This window comes from Cydia strobilella, chromosome 26 (assembly GCF_947568885.1).
Source record: "Cydia strobilella chromosome 26, ilCydStro3.1, whole genome shotgun sequence".
Taxonomy (NCBI): Eukaryota; Metazoa; Arthropoda; class Insecta; order Lepidoptera; family Tortricidae; genus Cydia; species Cydia strobilella.
In genome coordinates, this window is record NC_086066.1 from 3,283,030 (window position 1) to 3,290,030 (window position 7,001).

Genomic DNA, 7,001 nt, shown 5'->3' on the forward strand with positions numbered 1-7,001 from the left:
GTCTAATTTTATGTTTACCTAAAAATCTGTACCTATATAAATATATATGTTTTTAATATATATTTATATCGGGTTAAAGATATTTATTTGTCTCAAAAGAAAAATTACATTTTACTTATTGAGATAGGTCGGTACATTTGAGGACACTATAACTAAAATCATTTTTTAATTAGCGCCATTTCAATATACTTAAGCATATAAATATTTTACAATTTATTCAATACATTAAACGGGTCACTGTCAACTTTGTCTGACCGAGATTTAGTCAACGCGTGTGGAAGCGTCATCGTTGAAGAAAATGAACGAAAGTACGTGAGTGACCCGTATTAACATTTTAAGAGTCCCCGGCAAGCTCGGCCGAATTTCACCTTCCCATACAAACGGAGTTTCGTTCTCATTTTAAAACTACGTGTTGGATTGTAATGAAACCTTGCACATACAATGACATGAGGTATATCTAGGTCTGTAATTAGTTTATATAGCTCCAGCCGGGCTAGCACATGATTGGCGCGAGAGTATCTCGCCGCGACATAGACTACCCGTCCCCCTTTAATTCATACAGTTAGTAAAAGAGGGGTAGTCTATCTCGCGGCGAGATACTGTCGCGCCAATCATGTGCTCAGTCTACAGTTTATGAAACAATCGAAAAAGAGCAAAAACAAGTTTTGTGTGAAAAACTTAAATTCGCTGTATTTTTTTAACTATTGTATCTGAAATTACATAAACTAATTAAAGACCTAGATATACCTTATCCTATTGTTAGTACAAAGTTTCAGAGCAATCTAGCTAGTCGTTTTAAAATGAGAGCGTAACTACGTTTGTACAATGGAGAACCGAGCTTACCGGGGACTTAAGTTTCGTTATTAACATTTTACAAACCTGCCATGTATCCCATGGTGGCCCCTACGTTTTCACTGAATACTTGCGTACAGAATTTAACCTTCATCTTTGGTATACGATTTGATGTAACGTGTTCTGCAGTCAATTTACTAGCCAGTCGTACTCCTTTATAACTTGGGCCTCGTCTATACAGTGCCTCCAAGTGTGCCCATTTGGCTCTTTTAATTTTTTTGTCCTGAACATACTCTAAGTCTTTAGTCAGCAAATTATTGCGTATTCCTTTCATTAAATGAGGTGGGTCATAAATCGGGTAAATTTTCCTGCCACTTATCTCGAAAAATCCTCCTTTATATTCTTCATTACGCGCCAAATATGTCTCCTGCGTTTCCTTTATCAGTAGATTTATCGCAGCCATGTTGGTCGCACCTTGATCGCATATGGTGCCTATGACGTTAAGACCTGATTCTAGAACCTTTTTTGTTACTTCTTCAATTTGTCTTTTAAGGTCATTCGTCTTGGTTGTGTTTGAACAGAAAGTAAATGCAACCGGCTGCTTATATTTTTTGATAACACCTCGTACCATGAACACCAACACATGGTTGGAAAATATTTTTTCCCTTTTTACTCCGTTATCTAAAAATCCATAAATTTGGTCTTTGGTTTTGTCAAAACATATATGAGGTGTTAATGCCATCTCGTCAAAAACTAATGTGCAAAATCTATGATGATGAGGCATTTTTCGTACTCTTTTTTTTAAATTTTCAAAAATGATTTCATTTACTCCCGGGAATAACTGCACTTTTTGTAAAATTTTCTCTAAAGTTCTTCGTTTCGGTAAGATGCAAATTTTTTCAAGCAATCTGTAAGCTTTTGGACAAGGCTTGAATACCGAGAGGGCAAATATTTTTTCTTCCAAAGTAAATCTTCGACCTCTTGCTTTTTTTCCAAACTGGCTGATCTGCATTTTAAAAAATGTTTTTGCAGCAGGGGACATTTGGCTCTCCACCACCTGGAAAGCCTCGGTCTTCATTACTTTGTTTGCCAACATTAATCGAGTCTTAAACGTGTTCTTTGATTTATTGCATCTCCTTAAAGTGGCTTTAGTTGTTGCCAAGGTATCTCTTAATTCACGTTCCATTGTTGACATTGTGGAAGGACATTTTGATCTTATAGGTGTTGATCCTGAAACATAATTTAGTTACGTTTAATGAACATCACCGCACAATAATTATAAAAGACTCAGACTAACGAGTATTATAAATTATAGATCTAATATGCCATATCAAACGTGCACCTGACACCAACACGATATCTGAATAATGTACCTACTGCCATCATTATAAAGTTTAGTTATCATTCGCGCGTGCATCTCGATCGCGCTAATACATGTATAGACAAGTCCGAGCGAAATGAACGCGCAAATGATAACTAACTGAGATAATTTTGTTATCGTTTTATACATACATATGTCAGGTGCACGTCTGTAGATATATTTACCCTAACTAATTAACAGAGGGCCTACCGCTAACCACGTTGATGTGTTGCCTCCCTGTCACACTTATGTTACGTACGTTACGAATTTACAAGTGCGACAGAGAGGCAACACGTCGAACGTCGATCGCGGTAGGCCCTCAGTAACGAGAATTACACAATTAGTTATAGAAAATATGTTTAAAACGGCGATACAATTTAACGCTTAATATTGTTTGTGGCGTTTGTAGGAATAACTTAATGTTCCTTATTTTAGCAGGTTGCAGGTCGATTTATTAAAGGAAAGAGACTTTGTCTATATGTATAGGCCAGAGACAATATTCAATAAATAAACCTACCATGTGTAGCAGCTTTAGAGTTAGACTGTGGTGTTGCAGCTTCAACAGTTGTAGGTGAAGTATGCCCTTGTACGTCTGGAATACTTGGACGCGAAGCAGCAGCATGCACGCCTAAAGTAATGGTACAGTCAAAGAAATGCAATACACCATCAAACATTTATAGCGAGAGGCGTACTGAAATCTGCCTCGGCTATTACCTACATGTTGATTTTGGAGTTCAGAGAAGAACATACCTACAATTTAAGATACAACCTGTTAAAGATGGAGAGAAGAAACGGTAGTGGAGATTTCAACAGGGTTCTATTTGAGTTTTATAATAAACATGTACAGTCGACGTCAAAGATATGTTTACACTTTTGCATCTTACTCCTTTGTAATACGGCGAAAAATGTAAACATATTTTTGACGTCGACTGTACCTACTTAAGATTGTTCAGTACAGGCCATAAAGCTTTAAATAGGGTCGAAGTAAGCAACTTAAACGAGCTTAAAATGGATAACATAATGACCACTACTTACTTAAGACTCAGAAAAAATTTGCCGCTAACTTAAAACCTAAGTTACGTTCATATTTTAAAGTAGCGAGTAGAAGTAATACCTGCAAAACTTCTACTCGCTCAATTTTTTTTGTATGACAATTTATATTTTATACAACGAAAATGTAATGTAACATACCTAGGTGTTAGACCAACATAAGTCTGCAGGGATTTGATAGACTGTGCAAGTGTTATGTAAAACTTCTATGAAATTATGACGTTTGAAATAACACTTGCACAGTCTGAGCTATCAAAATCGCACCAGACTTATGTTGGTCTAATTCTACTTTAATGTCCATGTCAACTTTTATGTTATTTCAACATGTTATTGTTTTAAAATGAGATCGTAATAACTTTTTTTTGTATGACGGCGTCTTATTGTTTACTACGATGTATTAGTTAGACGTATAATTACCAGGTATATTCAGAGATGGAATTGCCAATTTTGTAAGTCTCTGATTGGGAAAGGTATGTCTTTCTTCAAAATGCCGATGGCATACGCGACGATTGTTGAAGATATCTTCATTTTTTTCGCCAACGATGGTGCCACCGATTTTCATAACCCACGTGCGAAACCTTTCGATTTCATCGGGCTTACCAGGGTTCGGAAACCCATGCAAAGGTAATCCTAGAAGCATAAAACAGGTATGTATACATTTCAATAAGTTTCAGTAACGTCTGTCATATTACAAGCGTCTGTCAAACCTAAGTCTAGTCTTATTTTCAAATGGTATTTTCATAATGTATTGAGCAATATATCCAACTAGCTTCTACCCGCGACTTCGTCTGCGTGGAACGACGACGATACTGGTCGATAAAAACTGTTTTGTCCTTCCTTGGGCCCTAAACTATCTGCATTCATTTCATCTAATTCGGTTTAGCAGTTTAAGCTTGAAGAGGTACGTAACAGACAGACAGAGTTGCTTTCCCATTTATAAAATTATATTATATGACATGAAAATTACATGAAATGTAATGAAAAAGCAAAGCAATTTGTATTACTATCCATTGAGCCATAAAAGTAGCTGAAAAAGTTTAATATTAAGAGAATGGCATTTAGTATTAAGTCCGCCAGTTGTATAATTTTTCTTTGTTTTTAGTATTTTAAATCTATTATTATTATCCCAATCTACCTTACACAAAGGGAAATAAGCACTAGTCCTAGCTGCTCATAATTTTGAAGTATTACAATTACAACTTACAATATAAATACCTACCACCGCCAACAATGTATAAATACATATTGTGCTTTGCCCGAAGCTACTGGTACCTAGAGAATGCTCCTATCAAAGCTGCCTTTTGCAGCCTGTATTTTTTATGCGACAAATATTAAATAATAAATAGATGTTCAGGAGCACCACGATAAAGTAATTACTTGAAACTTTACTTACCTTGTCCTTGTACCGATGTACAAGAAGGCACACAGCATCGGCGCGGTGCCATTTCTTTTCTTTCGGCTTGCCGGCGTTTTTTTATTCGTATGAGTAAAAGCTTGGCTTTATCACATATAAAGAAATATTGGGAATAATATTAATTTTGAAAATTCCCGTCAAACCAAACGTCAATTGGTTTTTTTATTCGTCAAAATACGTCAATCTGTCATTTTACGGTATTTGCACTATATATTAAAAAACCTACTTACGTTTCAAATTTAATTTGTTTCCTAGTTCATTTGCAACGTAAGGTTAGTAACACTATCAAAACATTTCTTATTAAAATATATTCTTCTAGATTTAATTACATACGATTAAGTTAACTGCTTAAATATTTGTTTGGTATATTTTGTTTTCTACCATCTACATACAAGAATTATACCTAGCCACACTCAGCCCTCCTTATGCTAAAAGGCATTATCTCAAAAACGAATGAACTGGAAATGGAACTTTATGCTTAAAATTTAAGGTACTTATTTGCATTCAATTTTCAATTGAGATACCGCATTTTAGCAAAGCAGGGCACCACGGTTGAGGAATATATGTCAAGCATAACCCAAAGATGGCATTATTATCAGCATTACATTACTCTTCTTCAGAGATACTATACCATGCACTGACATCACATGTAAGCTAGAAGTTGAATAAATTATGTAAATTTTGTGTCTCACGTGGAGAATTAAGCTATAAGATACCTAATTAAAATAAGACGCTATTTTTAAGCGAAACAATGTGCTCCTGCGGAGATACGATACATATTTTCTGTTATTGAATACGTAATTCAATTTATTTAAAAGTACCGAAAGTAAATTAAATGGATTTGGAATGGAACAAGCTGTTTAGAAATATCTGAACGCGAGCACTGCTCAATTGCGAAGGCATTATATTTTTATAGTTAACAGTCGTAGCGAATATTAAAATAACAACGTACATTCTTGTTTTTTGAACCATTTTATTTTTTATTTTGAACCATTTTATTTTATTTTATTGAGTTTTCTAGTATTTTACGATTTTCGGTGTTTAAGATCATCCATATCATATGGATATTTATTTATTTATTTAAAAATTAAAATCATATGGGCCATATGCTATACCGTGGATGCTTAAACATTTATTGAACGAGCGAAGTGAAGGTATCAGCTTGGGTAAAAAGGCCCCCGTCTACAGGTCACATTTCTCAACAGATTCTTGTGAAAGGTGAGAATTAGGTACATAGATTTTTATTGCTGATTCAATATATAGTTTTTTTTTAATTTTCGAGACATGGGTGTTCGCAGGTAGCAAAGTGACGTCAGCGACGGCATAATGACGTATTTATGGCGTCATAGTGACGTATAAATGCTGTTAGGGGAGGTCTACAACAGCACCCAGAGCTACTAGTGACATTACAGATGCGGCTTCGCACGGGGCTCCGGTGTTTGAGTTCCAGCTTGAACACCAGAGCAGCGTGAGGATCCGTATCCAATGTGAAGACGCTATTAACTTCAGCTAATAATAATTAATTGACCAAGACCTTAAGAGACTCTCGCTAGGTGGTTGGATCAAGGGTCAGATTTGGTCAGATGCAGAAGGCGGTGACCTTGGACACGGCGCGGATAGTCCGCCGGTTCCTCTCTCTGCGGCCCTGACCACCGGCAGCTTGGGGCCCTGCCACGCTGCTGGCGGCACCCTAGGTTAGGTTTTTATAATGTGTTTATATTGCTTTGTAAGTGGTTTTATTTTATATGCATATTGTAAAAATCCTAACCTAAGAAGAAGAATAAATAAAGAGAATAATTATGAAATAAAACACGATTTGTCAAAACTTATTTATTTAAAATTCAACAATTCCTATAACATGATATGGCACTAGTAGTGTGGTCCATTCGCTAAATATAGTGGCAAACTATTTGACTGTGCATTTCATTCATAAATTATAATAATACAATGTATAATAATCGCAGGGTAAGAAGAGGCTAAGAAAGATAGTTTATTATTCATGTAGGCATATTACAATGCGCTTATGAACGTCAAATAAAGCTACGCCGGCTCTAACTCATTTTTTTAATCCCCCCTCAGTTGGAGGAGGGTATCCCAATATGGGACCGGGATGCTACGTAACAGTATGTTACATTCGAGTTCATATATATGTAGTTTAGAGTTAGACCAAGATAAGTCTCTGCAGCGATTTTGATCGACCATACTGTACAAGTGTTATTTTAAACGTCTAACTTCTATGAAATTATGACGTATATATAAAATAACATTTGCACTGTGCTGTCAAAATCGTTGCAGAGTTATCTTGGTCTAACTATAGATATTTATGAACTCCACTGTACAAAAGAAGTTGTCATTTGAGAAATTAATTCCGTCCAAAAATATGAG